The sequence below is a fragment of the Oculina patagonica genome, unplaced genomic scaffold (assembly GCF_052425735.1).
Source record: "Oculina patagonica isolate OP01 unplaced genomic scaffold, crgOcupat unplaced2, whole genome shotgun sequence".
Classification (NCBI taxonomy): Eukaryota; Metazoa; Cnidaria; class Anthozoa; order Scleractinia; family Oculinidae; genus Oculina; species Oculina patagonica.
Window position 1 is genome coordinate 927,585 of NW_027558036.1, and position 24,436 is coordinate 952,020.

At 40.3% G+C, this 24,436-nt stretch overlaps 1 protein-coding gene and 1 pseudogene across 1 annotated transcript in view; both read left to right on the forward strand.

The window, feature by feature from the left end:
* Positions 1–24,436, forward strand: part of LOC144640220 (uncharacterized) — a 303,086-nt gene that overhangs the window by 133,864 nt on the left and 144,786 nt on the right. The gene's annotated exons all lie outside the window — the stretch shown is intronic.
* On the forward strand, positions 15,438–23,582 carry LOC144640209 (flavin reductase (NADPH)-like; annotated as a pseudogene).

Below are 24,436 nucleotides of genomic sequence, written 5' to 3' on the forward strand. Positions count from 1 at the left end.
GGTTAAAACTAGTATGTTTATTGTTTTTTTGTTGTTTCTGTCTTTTTGGGAGGTGGGGGAGGGGGTGAATATGGACATTCGAAGAAATGGCGGTCAGGTTGTCAGCCTGGCCTGTGTACATCTATTCCTTCTGTTCAAATCGTCTATATTACATTACACTTTGGCAGCTAGGAGACTGAATTTGTACCCACTCTCTTTTTCGGGATCCCACACAGGTCTCCATCTGTCCATTTACCGATAAACGTCATTACTGCAGTTTTGTTTTAGAAAAAGGCTTTTATGGGGACAAATTTTTCCTCCTGAATGTCCACATTGCAAGTGACGAATTGCGGCTTCAAATGATAATTTTCTTCATCACCGACTCAATTTAAGTGGCTATGCGAGTTACAAAGACGCGAATGCAGACTTTTGTAAAGAGCTTAAACCCCGCATTAACACTAAACAAATTTATTGCAAGACTAGGACTACGCAAGACGGCAAAACTTATTAGCTAATGTTTCAACCAGCACAGGTAGTCTTCTGTCTTCTTCGAGGTCAACGCGAGGGAAACCCGTTTTATTTGTTGTTGTTTTCTCTCTCTACATTCACACCTTTATAGATATATGTATATATTTGCTGCGCCATATAGACTGCGTCGCTAAAGGCATTTCGTACGTGAATACTTTGTTCAGTTCAGCACAGACGCTCCCCCAACTAAAGCACTTGCGCAAGAAAGACCACCTGCTACGATTACAAAACCTACCTCGCTATCCACCGGATAGTGATTTATCCCGTGGTAAACGTTATTCTCCAATTTTGCTGAGTTATTCATTTTTTCCCATTTATGCCCCGGGGGTAGGGGAATTTGGTCAAAAAATGTAATCGTTATGCGCGGTATTAATCACTATTTCCACCAGGGGAGGGGAATTTGAGCAAGCAATAAAAAATACAAATGTCTGGAAAGTAACTGGGAGACGTTGACATTTTGATTTGTTTAACTGTGTAGCGTCTTTTATGCTAAAAATAATTGTTTATGTTCCAAAATGACGCTAAATGGCGGTATAAAACTGCTCCGACGTTTCGGCAATACTGCCTTCTTCAGGGTGCCACCCCAAAAAAGGCAGTATTGCCGAGACGTCGGAGCAGTTTTATACCGCCATTTAGCGTCATTTTGGAACATTAACAATTATTTTGATTTGGTTGCCGTGCATTCCGACCGTTGAACATAACAATCAAGAACTCTGTTTCGGTGAAAGTCAAATGGAACAGCATTTTTTCTGGAAAATCTCTTCGGAAATTGACGGAACGTCAGAAATTTTCTTACCATTTGTAAGGTTTCCCAGTTCTAGTCTCCCATCCTTCGGAAAGAAATAACAGGAAACTGAGCTACAAATGGTAAGCGACATCTATTTCGGTTAGTTTGCTAATTTTGGAAAGAAGCCTTTCAATTCCAACCGGTTCTCTCCAACAAATGGTAAGCACCCTAGAGTTTGTTCAGCATCACATTGCGGTAAACACGTCAAGCTGTAGCGGAGGAAATAGTTTTCCCTACGACAATTTGAAAATATTCTCATTTTCATCACAAACGCATCCAACGAACACTCGCAGAGGAAAAGCAAATGATCGCGCGTGTGGTCACGCGTGATGGACGCGTGATGCCCAGTGAACGACCGTACCGCTGACTGAAACCGCAGGCTCAAAGGTAGAAATTCAACATGGCGGCTGTTTATTTTCCAGTTAAATTTATTTCATGCAAACTGGCTGAGAAAAGTGTCCTTCCGTGAACTTTGAACAGCTCTTTGAATGACTTTATTGACAACCTGTTTACACCTTTCACGAAGAATGAACCACGATGTATTGGCTAAGTTCATCGCGCCTCAAAGCAACAGTACATGTCAATTGAGATCGATCGAAGGATCGAAGTGCAACGAGGAAGAACAAATTCTTCAAAAGAAAGCATCTGTGTGTCGATAAGTGGCATGTATGTAGTATTACTTTCTTGTTTCGGAAAGATTTCCGCAGAGGACCCTACATTAATTATGTATGCAACTATTTCATACTATCACTATACATAAACAGCAATCATGAAAAGAACGAATCAGTCAGAAAATTGTATGCATAATTAATGTAGGGTCCTGTGCGGAAATCTTGCCCTTGTTTCTTAACTTTGATGTGCCTAAATGTTGAATTGAGCGAGCTTTTGAAGAAAATCTTTCGCTGCTATTTTTACATTTGCTATCACAACATTGCTGAACTAAGTTTATATCGGCTCTGAAAACGCTCCGAAAAATGCCCCAACTGCCTTTTCTTCGCCAATATTTTGATTGTTATCTATAGATTTATGCTTGATTAGCTATTTCGTACCGATTTTATGCCAAATTGAGGCAAATAAATGGCCTCTGTGTTTCGGTGAATTTTGATGAAATAGCAAGAAATCGTTAAGTTACGTGTGTTTAGTTCCTCAATACTAATAAAATATTGAAGTCCCCAGACATTTTGTGGCATTTTTGTGAAGTTTAGAGATGGATTTCATTACCCATGTAAGAATAATGTATATTAGTTGTTGCTCATGGGAGATATTGAGCACTAGTTAAAGGCTATTTCCAACAGTACGAAATGTGTACCTTCCAAATGACCGTTTGAGGAGAAGAAATCAAATCGGACGGTTGAAGTGAATTATTGTACTTAAAGCCTAATAACCACAGAATATAGTGCAGTGAATTTTATTTTCAGAAGTCTTTTTTTCTTGTGGAACTGGTCAATCAAAGTCATCTAATTAAATATGCATAAATTAGTGAAAAATGGCCATTTTTGCAAAAGGTGCCATAACTTGAAGGGAATAAAATATTTTGAGCTGATGTTTTGTCACAGTAAATAGCTCACCATACCCAACATTTATGCTAAGTTTGGGCGAAATCGGTGATATGAGCTGTATCACCTGTTACCTGGTTCTGCCCTGTTCTCTCACGGGCACACTCTTAAGTGCAACGCTGCCAGCCATGACGGCTGTGAACTTTACATAGTTCATAAAACTGCTGCTTGGGTCGGATGTGAAGTTTTCTTTTACAACTTTTTTGGCAGCCCAGCCGATTCCGGCGGCGAGACCTGTAATGGTGGCGGCATCCATGAGCGTTTTCACGAGCTTGTTGTCGGACATGGCGGTTCAGTATAAAATAATAAAAAATATTCAATTGAAAAATTTTTTTGTTTATTCTTCACCGTTTTGCGAAGCAAAGTTTGCAACTTCTTCACCAGATTCAACTTCTTTTGTTTTTTTTATACCTCTTTTAAAAATTGTATCCTCATCCTTTTGCACCCGAATAGCGGTTTTAACGCAAGTTTTGGAAAATTCAAACCAAAGTAATGCAATACCAGCCATAGCTGCACCTTTAACAAGGTTGTCAAGAATAAAACCAAGGGACATTGTCGGTATAATAAATGAAAAATAAATGTTCAAAAGAAATTTTTTAATCCATCGGACGGATTCCTCTTTGTTTGCGAGGTCTAATGGCATTTTGGATTGTCGAAGGCGTGTCTGAAGAACGCGTTGCAACCCTTCCAATACTTTCTGCTGTAACGCGCAAAGCGCGGGGTTCCTCTGGGACCCCTGGTGTGTCATCAGTTATAAGAGTTGGCGGAGCTTTAAATGTTGGACTTCTTTTTTCGTTTATAAAGCCTTTTATGTCTTCGCGTTTCACATAAGTTGTAACGATTGCACCGCCGATACCAAGCAAAGATATCCATTGATTTGTGGTGAGACCGCTTGATTGCGGCTGAGCCTCGGGCGGAGCTGGTTCCGTTACGTCCGGTGGTGTTACATTTCGCTTTGCAGCAGCAGATTTCTTTTCCTTTTCTTTTGCAATTATTGCAGCAGCCTCGACAGCAGCTTTTTTCTGTGCTTCACGAGCCTGTTTTGTTTTTTCAGCTGCAAGCTTGCCAGCAGCAACTCGCTTTGGATTTTTGGCAGGCTTTGTTGCTGGAGTTGTTGAAGTAACTTGTTTCTGTTCTTCTTGAGCGATCGGAGTTTGTTCGAGCTCGGCCATTTATAATAAAAAAAAATAATATTTAAATAGAAAATTGCTCAGCAAGATTTTTTGCTAAGCAATTGCTAAGCATTGTTCAGTAATTACTAAGCATTTTTTTAGCATTGCTCAGAAAAATCTTCAGTAGTGTTTGTGTCCGCATCTTTGGAAGCGCCTTTGGTTTCGCACAGCAAAGTGTGCGACTTTGTAGCTTCGTTTAAATCAACGTGCTTTGTTGTGATGAGCGCAGCATTTGCAACGGCAAGAAATCGGCCGCATTTCAAAGCCAGACCGCCTGCCAAAGTGGACAGCTCTTTACTGATAATGTAGTCGTTTTTGAGTTCCTTCTGATAATCATTGACGTCCTTGATATTTACGGCCATACCAACGACTTTAGTAACAAGAAAAATAAAGCTGTCAATCAAGCTGTCGGTTGTTTTGGATCCAACGTATGCCTCATATCTCTTTAAGTACTTTTCAACTTCTTTATCTGTCAAGCGCTTCACCTGCTCGTGTGTCAGTTGCACACCGATTGCTTCTTTGGCTTTTCCTGTTGAAACAAGGATTGCAAGCTGTTCACGCAAAGCAGGAATGTCAGGGCCTTGAATGAGTGCCATAGCGCTTTCTGTACTTTCTGGTTCGGCTCCTAGCAGTTCCATTACGGAAGCTAATTCTTGTTCACTTGCAGCGCCCTTGACGCTCTCGGGAGGAGAAGTTGCGAACGGGTCAGCCATTTATTACTCTAAAAAATATGTTCAATAAGAAAATTTTGTGCCGTAAGGGTGGCGATGAGAAATGACAAGATGCGAAAACTTATTTTTTTTTAGCTTTAAAATGATTTCTTTGTAATCCTCATTGGCAAGTTCGCCAGCGTAATCCTCAAAGATTGCCTTCGTGGTCTTGGCAGAGGGGGTGTAAAAGAAAACGATTGCCGCCACATTTTCGCGGAATGAGGATGTTATGCTTGTCAATTTTTGAGTTAACACCCATATGCTCAAGCCTGCGTGGCGAGCAGAGAAAGCAAGATTCACCAATTCACCCGTTCTTCCCTTTACATCTTTCGATGCAGCACAGTCGTCGAGGATGATAAGCGTGTTCGTACCCTCAAAAAGAAATCTTGAAAGCCTTAACCAAGATTCCACCTCGTGCTGCTCACAAATTAAAACAAAAAATCGAAGATCTTCCTCAGCAAAGCGATAATAAGTCTTGTTGTGCGCGAACGTCGGGCAGATGAGCACGATGTAGTCAAACTTGCCTCGGAAAGGGCCACAAAGCTGATTGACCACGTATCTTGTTTTTCCTGAGTTCGTTGGTCCCACAATGAGGGCGTTGAAGGGTATATTGGCAGGATCCATCTTCGTTCGTATATGTACCTAAGGTACACTTTTTCAAAGAAAAAATTATAAAAGCACAGATTCTAACTGCCTGCCAAGTATATTCATTTGGGCGTCGCTGATTACGTAAATGTGGCAGTTCAAATTACCTGAGCCGCTTGCTTTCCTCTCTAGCTCAAGCTGGACACCGTCCTTTGTGTTCACAAGGCGCGTGCCGCTTCCGTGCATCGAGTGGTCAGCCATGGAACGCAGATCAATAAGAAGGCCAAACTTGTCTTCTGTGTAAAACTTTTGCAGAGACATGTGCTGCGTTTTATTTTTTTCTTTCATGTAGAATCTTTTAACTTCTCCCCAAATGTCCATTCCTTCGATGCCGTTGTTGTACAGCATGTTTGGCGAGCCGTTGACAGTGATGCTTACTTTTGTAAGGTCCGGGTTAATGTACTTTTCCGAGCTCCTTGCACCTTTGTTATATTGCTCAATAAATAGGAGCAAGATACCTTTCATGGACCTCCTCTGCGGGTTGACCCTTAGATTCAGACGTGTGTCGGAGCCTTTTGCAAAAGTCACCACTTTAACACGCTGGATGTGGTCGTAAGCGAACTCTTTGCCGCCCGAATAAGCGCTGAACGCTTCATCTGCAATTTCCTCGCTTCTTATCATCTCGTACTCCAGCTGGATGTTTGTCAACTTGTATTTTAGTTTTGTTGTATCTGAGCCTCTGACCACATGTTCGGCTGCCGCGAGCTTCAGTTCGAACACAAGATCGTTGTATAGTGCCTGAGGATAAAATGCCCCATGGTCAGTTAAAATCTGGTGATCCAGGCGGATGCGGTATTTATTTCCATATATCTCATTCAGCTTTTTTTCTGCTTCGACTCCTGAAGCTTTCTTATCGCCAGCATTTGAGCGAATTTTGTTAAGGTCCTCGCTCTGAATGCCCTCTGGCACCCTGTCGTCGCGCTCCTCCTGCGAAAGGAAAAAATCCTCAAATATTTTGTAGATGCCATAGCCAACCGTGTCCTGCACGACGGTGCCTTCGTACTTTACAACAAAATCGTCGACCAGAGCTCGGCTGACGTTGTCAACCAGAAAGTTGTTAGCATGGCCTCCGCTCAAGTCGATGTTGAAGCGCAGCGCAAGCGAGCCAGGCACAATGACTTCGTTTTCGTTCAGCTTGGGCACTGAAACATACAACGTTTCCTCTGGATTGGCTTCTGTGCGGTCAAAAGTGATTCGTTTTACCGCGCGCTCGGCTTTCAGTGCGCCGAGTATTTTCTCTGTGCGCCCCGGTCGAAGGTTTTCTTGAACAGCAGCCATCTCTCGATTGGTTTTATTGTTAAATTGAAAAGTTTAATTTGAAAATATATATAAATTACGTGATGGCGGAAGGTGGTGGTGATTTTGGATTCGAGGACCCTGATTTGGACCAAGATCTTGACCACAACAGTGATAACGATGATGAAGAGGAACAAGAGGTCGACACAACCCGACCATTTCAGCCCGGGGAGGCATCCACACCCTACCATGGGGGTGGACAACATGAAATGCAAACGATGCAGCACGAACAGAGCGGGCTGCCAGACACATCCTACGAAGAAACACCTTTTTTGGGAAGCTTTATTCATCAAGATGACAAACCGGCAATGATTGACAGAGCTAAAGATTTTATCAAAAGAAAATTCCCCAAAGTGAACTTCGCAAAATTAGGCCCAATAGGTTTTAGCAAAAAGAGTGACAATGAAACTACAATTGTATCCTTTGGATCAAAAGGTGGCGAGACCGAAATTTTCAAAAAAGACGGAACTGGCCTTCTCAAAAAATTCACAAACAAGTTTAAAGCCCCCCTTGGGCCAGAAGCGGAATCTCTGATTGCTCAAGACAATGAAGAAATAAGAGAAAGCAGACAAAGATTAAGAGAAGCTGAAAGTCAACTACAACAGGCAGAAACAATTGCCATGCAGAAAGAAAAAGCCACCCAAGAAGTAGAAGATCTCAGAATAAGAATCGAGCGAGCTCAAGCCAAGATTGATCAACTTGGGTCAAATGTTGAAAATGAATCAGAATTACGCAGACTTAAGCAACTGAAAAAAAATCTTGAAAAGGGTTTTGAAAACAAAAAAAAAGAAGTTGCTGCTCTTGAAAAACAAGCTAAGCAGATTGCAAAAGAACAAACACGAGTCGGCCAACTAAGGGCAGGCCTCGCTGACATAGAGAGCAGAAGAAACACTTTGCAAGAAAGGCTCAACGACACAAGAGCGTTGGATGATCTAAAAGAGAAAGAAGCCGAGCTGAAGCAACAAAACGAGGAAGATCAAGCTGTTATAGAGGATGAGAATGCATCCCCCACTGACAAACAAGCTGCGGAAGAAAGAGTTGCAGAAAGAACCGAGGAGCTCGGGCGTTTGCAAACGCAGATTGCAGAAAGAGAAAGGGCGCTTCCACTTCGTGAGAGGATCAAAGAGATCTTCAAAAAATATGGCGTGACAGTAACAGCAATACTTCTTGCTGCTGGTGTCACGATTGGTTCTGTTATTGGAGCCATTACAAACGCGTTGAAGGCAACCGGCAAAGCGTTGGGGAAAGGCCTAAGTGATATTGGCTCAAAGGTAGCATCAGCTCTGCCTGGTCTCATTGGCTCGATTGCGAAATTTCTTTTCAAAACCGCTGGTCAAGTAATTGGATTTCTTGCAGAGCACACCTGGCTGCTTATCCTTGCTGTGGTTGCTTTTCTTGTTGAAAAATACATCAAAAAGAGACGTTAACGCATAAGGGTGTAGAGCAAAGCTGCTGCTCCAACCGCGCCAACAGCGACAGTTGCTTTGTTTATTTCGTGTGAATCATTGGCTACGGCCTTCGTAGGTTTAGCGCTTTGCGCGTTGCTAGCTTGTGTTTCAGCAGCGCTTGCTGCAGGTGCCTGATTTTTTTTTGCTGTGGCGCTCTTGTGTATAGGATTTGAAGGGTGGCTGTTTGGTGGGTTGATTTTTGATTTTCCTCCCGCCATCAGTTTAAGAGCTGCTTTTTTTGTAGCTTTATTAACCTCATCATTCACTCCTAATTTCATCCCAACAACAGCCTGCTTAAGCTGGTTATTGTAACCAACAACGCTTTCTGTGTTTATCACCATACGAGCGGGCATCAGCCAGGCACCTGGGCAGACTGCAAGGTTAAGCCGAACCTTAGCTTCGTCGATGGCTAGTTGGTATCTTTGGACCGACTTTGCCAGATCAGGTTGCCTTATAGCGTCTTCAACCAACACGAGGAACTCACTTTGCGCTTCCTTTGCACGGCCGCCTGTTCCAAGTATGCTACTTCGAACGTTCACCTGCGAACCGAGAATACAGTAGACAAAAGCCTCTATCGACTGGTTTACTCTCGACAAACCTGCCTGAGTAAGCCCTTCAGTGCCGTTAGGACAAAACCAGTCTGCCTGTGCATATGCAGCGTCATCTGGCTCGATGTATTGAATCAAGTTACCTTTGCTTGCAGTTCCCCCTTCGTCCGAAAATTTATCGTAATCGGGGTATTTTGCTCCAGTTTTTTGTATACCATGCCCTGATATCCAGATATAAACGTTACCAAGTCCGTGGTTTGCGCCTGTTGTGAAACGGAAATCGCTTGACGGGTCGACACCGAACTCAGCGCATATTCTTTTGTAAGAAGCCACGTCGTACTTGTTGTCAAACTGGCTAAACGTTGGGTCGCCAGGCAAGGCGCTTACGCCCTGAATCCCCCCTATCTGAAACAATATTCGCCTTATCGTGAAATAAACGTGAAAAAGGTAAAAATTTCGCACAATCGGTGGCAAGCTAAGAGATGAGTGTTCTTCATCGAAAATTTCTCGGCTTACCCCACTGCCTGTTGTCGCACACCAAACAGCAAAGTTAAGTTGCTGAGGCCAGTAGCCCATATTTTGGCTAGCAAGCCACCTTTTTGACTCTTTTCCTGATGTATGCTTCAGTTTTGTTTTTTGAAAAATCTCTCTTAATTTCGTTGTGAAATATTGGTCTGGTGTGACGTAGATGTTTATTTGGCTGTTAAATATTTTTTTCAAACTCGGTGCGGCTTCGTGAAATCCAACCGCGGGAATTGGCAAAGATGAGCCTTTTGCGCCGCTTGGTGACAGCTGTTGTGGAAAACCGCCTGAAATTTGATTCACCCCCAGTGCTTTTTTCATCTCTGGGCTCCAATATTTGCTGTCAGAGCCAAAAACATTTATCAAATGGCCTTGCCCTGCCTTGTAATAAATGTCTGCCGTTGCTGTGTGGTTGTACGCGAACTCAACCTGTGCAACAAATTTTGTTCGGTCAGCGTTTGGATATTTTGCAAGAAAAGGTTTCCATGCATTGTCTTTTGCCGCTTCAGAAATTGTAGTTGCTTCTGTGGTTTTCATCCACTTCATAAAATCTCTTTCTTTGGAATCAAGAAAAGTTGATTGAGAAATGTCATCAGCTCTCGGAATAGGCGGAGCCATTTTATATTAAAGATTTATTTTTCAAAAGATAATTATAAAGATGGTTGTGCTCACTGTCACCACAACAGAAAATCCTCATACTGTGAATTTCGATTATCCTATTCCAAAACCGAGCCACATCCGGCTCCTGTCATCTCATATCCCTACTTGGTTCAATCTAAAAGAAGATGGAACAATCCTTGTAAAAGATGAAAAAGATACAAAAGAAAATACGGTAACTGTTCCCTTTGCAGCTGATTATTACACACTGGAAATGTTGGTGAGCTTATTTAAAAAGAAATTGGCTGAACATGATATTGAAACGACCACAGATGTTGGTACACCGCTTGTAATTAAAAATGAAAAGAAAAAAAAAATAATTCTCAATAAAAGTATGTCTAATTTACTACTTGGAAACGATAATGTGGGGCATTTGGGAACTATAACTTATATAAAAAGATTAAATTCTCCCACAACTTATTTAATTCATTGCGATTTAGTTGACAGAGAACAGAATCTCTTTAATGGTAAACCATCTTCTGTTTTAGCTTGTTTCGACATCCGAGGAAAGGCTTACGAAAACATAAATTACAAAGGTGAACAGCCCAATGTCTTGCGTGACGTTATGGCTGATGCACAAGTGACATCTCTGACTCTTTCGATTAGAGATGAGAATGGAAATCCATTCGATTTTAACGGCTCAAATCTTACATATGAGCTGGAATTGAATTAAATTAAATACAAAAATAACTTTTATGTATACGAGACCATGTCATCTGCTAATGTTCTCCCGAGTGCCCCTGCTTATGGTGATCGCGAAGAAACACAACTTTATCCAAGCCTCCCAACAAATGCCGAGAATTTTCGGCTGACTGAAATAAGTAAAATTGAAAAAGAAATATCCGCTGAAGCTGAGCATTACAGGCTTGTGTTAAAAAAATATAAAAAAGTCCGGAAAGTTATTCACTATTCCGTGGTCTGTCTTGGCGCCGTGACGGCAGCTCTGTCTTCTGGAGCTGTTGCGACTTCACTTACTGGTGTTGGAATTGTTATCGGCGTGCCTGTTGCAGCAGTAGCAGGTATATCTGGCGCAGCTTCCACTGGCCTGTCAGTTATCAACAAAAAGCTTGAACGTAAAGTTAATAAGCACTCAAGAATCCTCGCTCTGGCTGTTGCAAAACATGACTCGATAAACAGCTCTGTCTCACAAGCTCTGAATGATAATCTTGTTTCTGACAAAGAGTTTCAACTGATCTTACGAGAAATGCAAAAATATCGTCAACTTAAAGAGACTTTACGTTCAAGCTTTGCACACAAACAAACAAATTCACAGCCAGACATCGAAAAAATACGACAAGAGATCATGAAAGCAGAAAGACAAAAAATGAAAAAAAAACTTCTCGAAAGCACCACCGACATTTCGAAATAAAATTTCAGTCCAATAGAACATTTTTTCATTTAATGAAAGAATGATTGTCTGCGCTCATCTTGTCGTTTACTTTGTGATGGAAGCATTGTCGTTCGAGTTGCAAAAAAATGTTCGAGACATCACAAGAGAGGTTGTTGTTTGCCTGAACGAGGCAAAATAAAAGGTTAAAGCGTGCTTAAAGTGTCTTTCAGCCGAGTCGAAATCAGAAAAAAAATAAACACTTGATTTAATCCCCACAGTCAAGGGCTTGTCTGAACAATGCATGCAAATTTTTTTTGTGTGTGGGTGAATGTCCCACAGCGTCAAACTTATGCAAATCAAAAGCTTTTTAATGATATAATAAGCAATCAATAAACATTACAAGTGTGTTAAGTAAAATAATTTTATTCAGTTGCTAAGTTAAATGTTCCTTGACAACGGCGGACATCTATGGCCACGGTATCCAAGGTAAATTGTTCGTTGACAACGGCGGACATCTATGGCCACGGTATCCAAGGTAAATTGTTCGTTGACAACGGCGGACATCTATGGCCGCGCGGCGTCTGTCCTTTGATGACTTGACAAGTTTTTTGTCAAGTTTGTGAACTTAGCAAGTTTTTGTCAATTCGGGTTACGCGTAACCCATTGGCATTCCAATGTGATGACGTGTTTAGGCTTTAACTTGGCCGATTTTTGTCAAGTTTGAGAACTTGGCTGATTTTGGTCAATTCGGGTTACGCGTAACCGATTGCATTCCAAAGTGATGACGTGTTTTGGCTTGTAACTTGGCAAATTTTGGTCAAGTTTGGCAAACGCTTTAGTTGTATTAGGCTATCGTTTGACATCTACAAATGATTCATGTCGATAAACTGAGTTAAATCTTCTTAATTTTGATCGAAAAATGTTTGAAAAACGTCTACAAGCATCCGATATACTTAACCTTGCGACCAAACTTCACGACCAAGCATCTGATTGTTGTCCGTAATTGCTTAGGTTTCGCGAAGCGAAGGCACGAATAGCTGATGTAAAATATTATAATCAGATCCTAGTTTGTCGTTTCCAAATGATTCATGTCCGTAAGCTGCGTCTTTGCTTCTTTTTTCGATTAAAAAGGTTTGATAAACGTCTCCATACATCGGCCATAATTGTTTGTGTAATACAAAAAAGCTTATGTGAATAATATAAAGTTATAATTTTAACTGTGATTGGTCACAAAAGACGTCATTACATCGGGAAATAACCTATTAACTAAAAATAGTAATGACGCCTGGTGAATAAAATTACCGTGATCTTATATTGTTCTTTTATGTTCTAGAAAGTTCTTAGCTCAATATTTCACGGTATATTTACATGTTAGTCAAATTAAATATTGTTGTTGAATAAATCATAGCTCTCAAAAAACACATACAAAGAGTTTGAGTTGTTTTCCGGCTAAAAATATTCAAGATGAAAAAAAAAACAATTTGATTACGTCAAGGGGGTTTCCCACGTAATTGACACAGGGTAAACAATGACTTCCTGTGTTACTCAATAATTTATGCACTCACCGGAGCGTGCAAGTTTTGTTTAGCTTGTTAAAACGTTTGCGACAACACTGCTGTCTAATTTTTTTAATTTTTCAATCAGCTCGTCTGTTAAAAAGATTGTTATTTGTTTTTCATTTTCTTTAGTTTTTTTGTATGTTGTAAACGCTTTTCCACAAGATCTTTTCAAGTTTTTCTTTACACTCAAGTTAATTTCTCCAGTTCTCCCTCTTCCCATCTTCGTTTACTCAATAAGAGCATTTGTTCAATAGGAATTATTTCTGGCACAGCAATTAAAGGTTGGTTGTAATTTAATACAATGGCGCCATACAACGATTGGTACACTGTCGGGTCCGGCGAATCTGCTTCAGGAAGTTAGGAATGTGAAAGCCACTCACATTTTCCTCCTTTTTTTTACCATTTCCACGCCTGCTTTCCCGATTTTTTTGTTACGTCTTTTTTGCAACTCGTTTCGCGAGGGGGGTAAGAAAGGCGTCTTGCGTTCCGCGCACACTTGTAAATTAGGAGTTGTGGACACAAATTGTGACAAGGAGCGAGGCGAGCCTGGGCGAGCCGAGCGAGTTGTCACGGTTTGTGCCACAACTCCTAATTTACAAGTGTGTTGCTGGTTTTCACTGTCACGCAATCAAAAAATAAATTCGAAACCATTCAACTACAGAAGCTATGAATTTCATATATTATAGGTGATAAATAGATAAACAATTTCTCCAAGTTTCGGGTCTGTGCGGTGTACCGTTCGCGAGTTATTTTCCGAACCTTTCCACGCAAATTTATAAAGCTTAGTATGGAGCCGCCATAACTGTGTCCTGCCGAGGGACACAGTAATGGCCGCCGTGATGTCAGAGAAACCATCTGGAACTCAATTCTGTTTACAACAGCGGCCATCCTTGGCTTAAGAGCTAGTACACTTTCACATAAACACCACTTCTTATATCTGAAATGTTCAATCTGCACAAAATGGAAAGGAAAGGCCTTTTTTCAAACAAAACAGCTTTGTCACGGCACTCCGGTTTGATATCACATACGACGGAGAACTCAAATATTCAAAATGCTCTGTTTTAAAAACGAATGACACTATCGATCTGGAAATTTGCAAAAATGTATATTTTTAGTTTATCTTTCGCCTAATGACAACGAAAATTTAGCAGGCCAAGTGAATTTTGATTTCAGAATTTTATGACGTAAAACTCACGGCATGAAAACCAAGAATTGTAAAAAAATATAAAAAAGTGTCATAAATGGTTGTAAAAACATACGTTTCGGGTGTATAACTCTTCTTCAGTGTTAGAGAGTGAACGGTTAAACTGACGTAATTGAAATTTAAGACGACAAATAGAAGCGCGTGCGTGTGTATAGAATAGCGCGCGCATACATGCAACTCACAGTTGAAATGAAGCTGAAGATGATATTCAGTCATGTTGGCTAAACAGTTCCTACCTGGAAAATAATGGGGGGGGGGGGGGGTACTCTATATAATGTCCTATACGGGGAGGCTCCGCCCGAAAGGGGTACCTTTTTCAGGCTTCAGGTATATAAAAGTGTAGGAAGTTCACAAGTTTAGGTATATGAAAGGAAAGGGAAATCTGCCATTATGATATTTTAAAAGGGCTTTTACATTAAATATTTCAAGCAGACACAACTTTTGGTTGTATCATCTTAATTTATAAAGGGCTGCATAAAAATGCCAAGGAAACTTCCCGTTTAAGGCATATGTCATGTCGTGAAACTAACGAAAGTAGCTCCCGGGGGGGAGAGGGGGGGGGGTGAGTTACTAAAAAACGTTTTATACGGGGAGGCTCCGCCCGGACGTCCAACCCTTTCCCCTTTTATATACCGCTTTGATAGAAATGGTACCCAGCGTACATGAAGTTTTTAGTTCGCCATTACGGATCGTTTCGTTCAAGAATTCACGATGAGCTAAAACGTCTGTTTGAAATACCGTACTCGTTATTATTGTTTTGCAAGGATATCTGCCGTTAATAATGAAGAAAAAGGTAAGTTTTGTCCCGGAATTTTTATTTTTGCTAGTAAAACATTCTTCTCAGTTTGTGAGACTCACAAACATTGCAGGCGCGAGATTGCGCAGTACGGACTGGAAATCATCTTTAACCAAGAAGTGGGAATTGCCGGCAGAAAACGCAGTAAAAAAGATTATCGGAACAGTGGCAGGTAAAAGGTAAAAAGGTAAAGGTAAAGCAACTTTATTTATACACGGTTTTTGTGTTTAAAGCTAGAAGCTTATGGGGCCGTGTATATGAAACAAATACTGAACAAATATAATCTATTTAATAAACATAACAAGGTTAAAAATCCCAACTGGCAGGAGGCAGACCAGTTGACTATTTACAAGCGTGACCAAGGATTTGCACTCGGGACGACCGAGAACAAATCCAGCTAGTGGTCAGAACGGGACTTGAACCGGGGACCTCCAGATTTCAAGTCCGGCGCTCTAATCACTCGGCCACGCTGCCTCCTGCCCCCTGGTGATATGACTATGGTCACGAATGGCCATTAAGTCAAGCGACAAACGTTTCTTTCGAACGTCTGTTTTGGAACAGTTTTGCTTCATCAATCAAAGGGCGTGAAAAAGAAAATCACTTAATGACTGACGATTGACGGGCAGTTTCTGGTGCCCAGCCTTTCCCGACATGTGACAGTTCTCTGACCCAGTCCCGCCTCGACTATTTCATATCCAACATGGCGGCGGCACCGGGAGACAGCAGTCCTTTCAAAAAGCTCAAACTTGTTGTTTTTGGAGCTACAGGTCGGACAGGACGTATACAAAACATGGACCCGGGTCCATGGACCACCCCTGTGGACCCGGTCCATGGACCACCTTGTGGACCCGGTCCATGGACCACCCCTGTGGAACACCCCTGATTTTCGAAAGAAAATCAAAATGAAAATACTTATTTGTACTTTCAGAAGCGATATAGTCATTTTACAAATCCCTTCACACGCAAAAACACACCAAACTTAAAACAGCTAAAATATAAATTATTCCCAGACAACAGCCAGACAAGATGCGTCTCAATTACACGTGGGTCACAAATCTGTTCGCTTAAAAAAGCCAAAAATTCTGAACTTTAGTTTGATATATGAAAGAAACTTGAATTAAACTTTGCTCATAATTAAATTTCACTTAAGATAAAGGCGAGAAATGCATTCCAAAGCACCAAGATATTTTGAATTTTGAAGTCATGCAAATCTGCATGCGTAATTAACTAGTCACTTTCAACACGCGTCAAAATATTTCAACGAGGTTTGTACGTGTTTATTAAAGACAAGCTTATCTCGGCTTATTGCACTCGACAAACGTCCAATTAACTGTTTCAACCTTTGCTTTCCTTTTCTTAAGAATTGTGACGGATTCCATCGATTAGAAGAGAGCTATTTTCATCTTTAAACTTACATTTTCTTTGGTTTATTGATATTCTGTTGGTTGATCACGGAAATGTATCAAGTTCTTTGGTTGTCCGGCGGTTTTTTCTCGGGCAACTAGGCCTTAAAATCTCTAAAAAACTGGTTGCCCGAACGAACTTTTAGTCGTATCGGACGACCGCACAACCGCTTATTTCGAGCACTGGCGCTAAGCTAGGCTAACTGGAGTGGCCAATCGGAGTGGAAGGCATGGAAGTTTTGCTTGTTTCGGTGATTTTGTCTTGTTGTCTTTGTCACTCGTTTCAGCTGTTTCAGTTGTTTCGGCGGTTTCGTTTTGGTGGTTTAGCTTGTTTTGGTCATTTCGTTTAAGTGGTTTCATTTCGTTGTTTTGTGTTGTAGTACCTGCCTTCAATTCATACCCTGTCTCCATTCTACACTTTGATTTTCTTTCGAAAATTGGGGGTGGTCCACAGGGGTGGTCCATGGACCAGGTCCACATGGTGGTCCATGGACCGGGTCCACGGGGGTGGTCCATGGACCCGGGTCCATGTTTTGTATACGTCCGGTCGGACAGGAAACGAGGTGGTAAAACAAGCACTGGAAAAAGGACATCATGTGACGGCTGTAGTGAGAACGCCTGAGAAACTGACTACTCAGTGAGTGATCATTTAATTTTAATAAACATCGCGCAGCTACAGAGCTAGTGGCCTGCAAGAGCATTTGCTTTTTTCGTCTCCTGAAACCTGGAAATGCCTTTGCATGCTAGCGTACAGCTAAACTTGAGTGTGTTCAAGTCAAATTATAAATAAGTTCGGTTCAATGTCTCCAAAAGAAAGCGACTGTAACCAGTCAAGCTTGTCTCATCAAGGGTGTAAAATAACTTTTTTTCAAGTAGCCACTTACTTAAATATTTTAAAGCAGTAGCCAATTCCAAAAAGTTGTTCGCCATTTTAATTAGGAAAAACAAATTTACCCTGTCTTTGTATTAAATAGACCCTCCTATCCAAAACTATTTTTATTTTTTTAAAATAAATATATTGCTTTTATTTTTTTAATTTTTTTTTTCTGTAAGGCCATCCCAATAAAATGTTTCGTTTCCCATCGCCCGACCGACCCATTTTTTTCGAAAAGTAAAAAAAAAAAAAAAATTCCAGATTCACTAGTTAAAGAAGCAAGTACTTCAATTTACAAGCACACACGATCTTGTTTTATCAACAACGATTGGTATATGATGTCTTTGTCTTTAATAAACATCGATACTACGTTATTTAAAGACTGTTTAGACATTTGATAAGGAATAACGAACGAAAAGACCACGTTTTCGAGTTGACTTTGTAATCAGGCTTTCTTACTTAGCAGCCCGGCCTTCTCTGGAACCCAAGTGTTTTTTCTTTTTTTTCTTTTTTTTGCCCGACCGACCGACCCATCATCACAAAAGACGGGGTGATGGGAAACGAAACATTTTATTGGGATGGCCTAAGCTAAAAATTAATTCCTCGCTCAGTTTAAATTGAAATTAGGCCTTCCCAATAAAATGTTTCGTTTCCCATCACCCCGTCTCTTGTGATGGTGGGTCGGTCGGTCGGCAAAAACAAAACAAAAAAGAATGGACACTCAGTGAAGGGTTCTGGGTTCCAGAAAAGGCCAGGCTGCTAAGTAAGAAAGGCTGATTACAAAGTCAACTCGAAAACATGGTCTTTTCGTTCATTATTACTTCACATCATTCAATTGTTGTTATTAAAACGATCGTGTGCTTGTAAATTGAAGTACTTGCTTCTTTGACTAGTGAATCTGGAATTTCTTTTTTTTACTTTTGGAAAAATGGGTCGGTCAGGCGATGGGAAACGAAACATTTTATTGGGATGGCCTTACCTCACTTGTAAAAAGCTGGATATTTTGCTGTTACTGTTTGTAGAACTTATGTTAGTGTTCATAAAGTTCTCTTTAACATTTCTTGGATACCAGTATTTTATTTCATTCTGTGTTACAAGAATATGAACAACAGTGAATGAACAACAGTGAATGGCAGACATTCACTCTTATTCTTATTTCAACATTCTCATTTCAACAGACGTGAAAATTTATTGTTAGTGAAGGGAGATGCTTGTGACGTGGAGAGTTTTGCTGCTGCCCTTGATGGAAAAGATGCTGTGTTGTCCAGTTTAGGAGTTTATGCAAACATTTTTAACCCAACCACTTTCTACTCGGAGTCCATAAATGCCATCACAGAGGCAATGAGTAGGTGAGCAATGTGTTAAACCTGGTTTTCAGCCCAATGGCTCATTGAGTATCCTGTGTAGACACAGGGGGCCCATACAAGCGGCGTGACTGTTTGTATGTTCGAAATATAAAGAAATGTATGGGGATTTTTAGTCTGAAATTCAGCCGTCCTCTCGACCCAGGGGAAGGGTCGAGAGGACGGCTGAATTTCAGACTAGGGGATTTTGAAAGGGTCTTATGATCGAAAAATAAATTCTAGTAAATAATGTGTATGTTTAAGATCAAAATAAACGTTAACTTACCTCAGCTGTTGTCTGTTGTCGTTATTGAGCCTCAGAATGCCGAATTTGGGCGATTTGAAGGGTTTTGCGTTGACTGTTGCTTCTTATTACGTGAAGCAACAGTCAATGCAAAACCCTTCAAATCGCCCAAATTCGGCATTCTGAGGCTCAATAACAACAACAGACAACAGCTGAGGTAAGTTAGCGTTTATTTTGACCTTAAACATAGACATTACTAGAATTTATTTTTCGATCATAAGACCCTTTCAAAATCCCCATACATTAAATTCTTTATATTTCGAACATACAAACAGTCACGCCGCTTGTATGGGCCCCCTGTGGTGTAGATGCCTACTTCACATCTTGATTGTTGAATTATTATTAAGTACCATATTTACTAGCTAGCGCCACTTCTGTCTCAGCAAGAGACAAATACTGACGATCAAGAGACGCTCTTTTCAATAACTGTAAAAGATAAGATTCTTTGTAGCGTCCAAATTTTAAATAATTGCCACCCTCAAATAAGCGCCGCCTTCAAATAAGCACCGCACTTGAGGCGCGAAAAATTTAATAAGTGCCGTGGCACTTATTGGATAAATACGGTAAGTAGAATTGAAAACTTTTAAAAAAAATTTAATATGCAAATGGAAACTGCTGAAAATACAACAAAGATACTTAAATTTTGCATTTTTTAAGGGAGCAATTGCCCCAGACCATGTAAGGAGGGTGGTGTCTTGATCCCCACATGACAGTAAGAGTTTGAGTGCCACCATTTACAAATCCTGGCTAAAAGCATGTGCTAAAGTTAAACAAATGTTAAAATTGTGAATTTGTCTCTAGTGTCCAAGCATTCTTTTCTTGGACCACCATTGGCAACATTGCTCTGCTCAAACTGGAGTTATTTTTTAACTCTGTTGAAAATTTTAGGGTTGCTGTGCCAATCTGAAAACCATAAACACTTTTGTTATACTTTCATTGGAAGATATTTTGGCTCCATCACAGTCAATTTCTTTATAACTGTTACCTGCAGATTGAGCTGTAAGGTCATTTGATGGTTTTGTACAAAAAACGTTTCATTAATCAAAGAACGCAAAACGTCTTAACAGCAGATAATGTTTCTGCCAAAAAAGCTCGCTCTCTGGTCGTCGGAAAGTCTTTTCGCCCACCCACTGTAGAACACCGCCTACAGAATCAAAATGTTACGGACTTGGAAGCCATCTAGGAACTACCTTTCAAAATCACAATAGAAAATAAACTAAGAAGCTTTCAGTACAAATTAATCCACAACATTCTCCCTACAAACCAAAGACTATATAAAATGAAGATAAAAGCCTCACCAGTATGTGAGTTGTGTAATTATGTAAATGAAACACTAGAACACATGTTTTGCGAGTGTCCTAACGTGAAACAATTTTGGATAATGGCAATTGAATGGTGGAACGTAAAACGCTTTGAAAACATAAATCCAAAACCTATTGAAATTCTTTATGGCTATAAACCAGGATCTTCTAGTTTTTATGCGCTAAACCACTTCTTTTTAATAGGCAAATATCACATTTACCTTTCAAAAATCAAGTCTGAAAATCCAATGTTTGAGGTCTTTCTTTGTTTGCTTAAAAGTAAAATTCAATCAGAAAGAGAGATTGCTATCAGAAATGGTAATTATAATAAACATAGGAACAAGTGGACCACCCTTTGTAGCAGTGAAAACACATAATCTCTTTTGTTGTTACCCAAAGCCAGCTGCTAGGTATATATTGTGTGTGTGTAGTTGTATACCTTTCTTTTGCGCTTCTAGTGTACTTTTTTTTTCTTCTTCTTCTTCCGTCGTATTATTACAAGTATTGTAAAAAAAATCCGGCTATTGTGTATTAGTGTTGCCTTTATTAGTGTTTAAGTATTGCAAGTATTGTGCTAGCTATTATTGTAAGTGTACTTATTATTGTAAGTAAGGCGTCAATTATCTAAATAAAAAAAAAAATAAAAAAAAGGAAGTAATTCAAAAAAAAAAAAAAAAAAAACGTTTCATCATTTCATGTCCAAGTTAAATCAAAGTGTTCACAGTTTTCTTATTTGTGCTGTTACTCTATGTTCTGAAAGTAAAAAAAAAATACCTCACTCAGTATTTTATTATTTTATTACTTCCTCACTTAGGCACAAAATCACTCGGCTAGTGACTGTAACATCATGGTGTACCCAGCCAGGGCCAAACAATTACTGGTTTCTAGAATGGGTTATAAAGCCACTGTTTCTTAATGGAGTGATCAAGGATATGGCAACCATGGAAAAAATGCTGGAAGGCATGCAGTGACCCACAGGCATTGAATTACACTATTGTTAGGCCTTGTCGGCTACTAGTGGGTATGTAGACCCGCTGTCACATTCTAATCCCCAGAGCTTCGTGTCTCTCTTACCCGGCTGAGCCTGGAGCAGGAGAAACAAGTGGCTCTAGGATCTTTGGACACATGACAAATCAAATCATGTGGCCCCACAGCCACTTGGTTTTTTGTGCCCCAGGCTCAGCTGGCTAAGAGGGACAAGCGGCTCTGGGGACAAAAATGCTGCTGTCAGTGCTTTCAATAAGACCCAGCACCAGCTTCTTCTATTGCTCTCTGGTGGGTGAATGAAATGAAATAAATACAAGGAACAACCAATCAAATAAAACAATTTAAAATCCCTTTGTTATACGATAGTTTAAAACAGTAGCCTGCGTGGCCGGCGTTCAAAGGGGAAGGAGAAGGGGGAGTTCAAGCGCGAGGTGCGAGGAGAGAGCGCGAAGCGCGATCGGAGAAGGGGGGAAGGGGAACACTTTAGGGGCGGTATGAAAAAAACAATAGCGTCAGGGCAGGCGTTCCCCTTCGCCCCTTCGCCGATCGCGCTTTGTGCTCTCTCCTCGCACTTCGCGCCCGAACTCCCCTTCTCCTTCCCCTTTGAACGCCGGCCACGCAGGCTATTAAAAGGGTTGTTTTGGTAGGCTAGGCTTGAAATTCCCTTTGTCCAATTCCAGCAAATCAAAGTCATGTGTCCCAAGGGCCACTTGTTCCTTGTGCCCCAGCCTCAGCCAGCTAAGAGGGACAATCAGCTCTGGGGACAAAAATGCTGCTGTCAGTGCTTTCAATAAGACCCAGCACCTGCAATGAGATGTTTCCAGCTTCTTGTATTGCTCTTTGACGGGTGCTGCACAAGGACAGCAGCAACTATATCAAAAAAGCTGCGAACCTGCGATTAGCCTTTTTACTCGTGAATGTAATGAAACAAGTATGGTTATGGAAAGTGATATGCAAATTTTCACTCGGTCGGTCGGTCGATGGGCTGTTAACTTTAATTTATGAATAATAATTTATGCATTAAATTATAAATTAATTTTCCTTGTTTTTTTTTTTTAACTTTTTGTTTCACACTTCTGAGGTTTGAACCGGTGACTCCTAACATCAACTATGGTTTTGAAGACCAAATCCCTAACCGCTCGGCCACTTGGGCGAACTAATTATTTGGGTTGAAAATTAGCATATAGGTTTCTTTGTGTTGTTCTTACCCGCTGACCGATACCGTAGGTTCAAAGTTTAATGGCCTGTATGTATAAAAGCTTCTTCGAATGGCTCGATTTATAGCTCTTAAGAATTTCACATGACAAATAGAAGAAATAATCTTAGAGAAAATATGAAAATCTTCGAAGCACTGAACTGATATTCCGTGTTTTGATGGAATTTATTAGATTTTCCAGGCACGAACTGTGGACTGCGACTCTGTTGGGTATTAAAAGGTTGATTTCAGGACAATTGTATGAATAAAGTCCAATTTTAGCAGTCTCTGAATGTTTTATAGTTCCAAGCGTATTGTATGATAATCGATAGTCACGATACGTAAATAATTTATTGTAAAAAAGCTCGCCAAACTGACGAATTTTGTTGCCTTTTAATAATATACTGTATAGTACTTGATTTGCATCTCTAATAGATTCATAAAAAAAAGGAGAAAGAAAAAAAGACGTCGTATAAAATTGTAAAAAAGATTGTCGTAAAAAAAAAAATTAATCGTCCCCGCTGAGAATCGAACCCGGGCCGCCGGACTGGAGGGCCAACGCATCACCACTACACAACGCATAAGCAAGCTTACACTTTATGGTAGAAATTAGTGTTATATAATGAAGGCTTTTGAATGGATTACCCGCGTCCGCTGTAAACACAAGGAACCAACGTGATCATATCTCCCTTCAAACAACTTCTATACTAACATGCCGCTCACAAAAGGACATAATCATTTCATAGCTCTACACCAATACATTTTGTATTCTCATTCATGAGTGGGCTTACAAAGCGCCTTTGATTTATTGCCATTTCAGTGGTATACGAACTCTAAAAATTCAATCCTCAACAAATGGTGTACACTTTTTGCTGCCGTCAATCGTCTAGCGGACCTATCGGGAAACAGAAGTTTACTTCAACTGGGACAAAAGGTCACGTCCTTCAGTTGTGATTGGTAGATTTTGATCCATTTTGTTTGTTTCTGTTTTTCATGGCTTGTTTGCTGTCGTCATAATTATGATTCAGTTGGCGGCAGCGAAAACGCAATCATTAGTTGAATTTTGAACTTCAGAAGTCACATATTACTGAAAACCACAATAAATAGAAAGCTTGACTGTGTAGAGAAAGTGGGCTTCTTAAGAGACTGACATGACTTGCAACTTTTTCAGGTGAACAGACCGGAAACTATAAGGTTGAAGAAGGGCAATGTAACACTGGAACAACAAACAAGATCACATGTGCAGATGTGGCAGAATGTATGCTGAAGACTCTAGAAAGTAATGAGTATGACAGAAAAGGAATTGCAATTGCTGGATTGTGAAAATGTCCAAGAAAAAAAACTACAGAACTTTATGTTTGTAGAAAAAAAAAATATATCAAGATAGGATTTAGAGTATTTGATTACTGATCCATTTAGGTTAATAACTAATTTTAGATTTGATATATTTTGTAGATTGCTATACCTGCCAACTTTTTCTGGGTTAAAGGCGTGAGATATTTATTGTGAGAGTGACAGGATTTCCGAAGACGATACGACAATGTCCGAAGACGTCCGAAGTATTCCGAAGACGTTCCGAACATATCCCGATCCCAGTGCGTGGACATGTTTTGCTAAACGCAACCTCGTTCCCGATGCTTTTCTCTGTCAAAACTCTTGCGATTTCGGGGAAAGCATCGCTCGCCATTTACTTATTTTACATGGAGCTTTCGTTTCTCGCAGTGGTTTGAGTTTACATTTTTTGAAAAGTGTGTCGTTTGTGGTTGTAATAACTCACATTTTCGGCTAGGCGTGAGAAATTGGTTGGTAAGCGTGAGTTGGCGTGAGATCGAAGTTTTCAACTCGCAGCGTGAGACTCACTACCAAGGCGTGAGAGTTGGCAGGTATAGATTGCTATGGGAAGACAATAACGGAAATATTATTGGCTAGCATGAAAGGCGTGCAATCCATAAAAAAAACATAACAGCTGTACACAGCCCGACACAGCCCTTTACATGTATAACTTCAGCATCAGTGCCTTTGATGCTAGTCAATACTATTATTTTTATACAAAACATTGAAACACAGTCCAGCTGGTTAATATGAAACACTTTATACTATCCAGTAGATAATATATGTAAAATCAGAAGCATATCACCTAGGCGATATGCTGAAAAAAAAACATCTACTAATTCCTTCATCATTTAATGACAATTCCATGAAACTTTCAACTTCTTACAGAAGGGCAGTGCTCTGGAACTTTTTACCCCGCGAGTGCCACGAAGCAATATCCCTTAGGAGTTTTATGAAAAT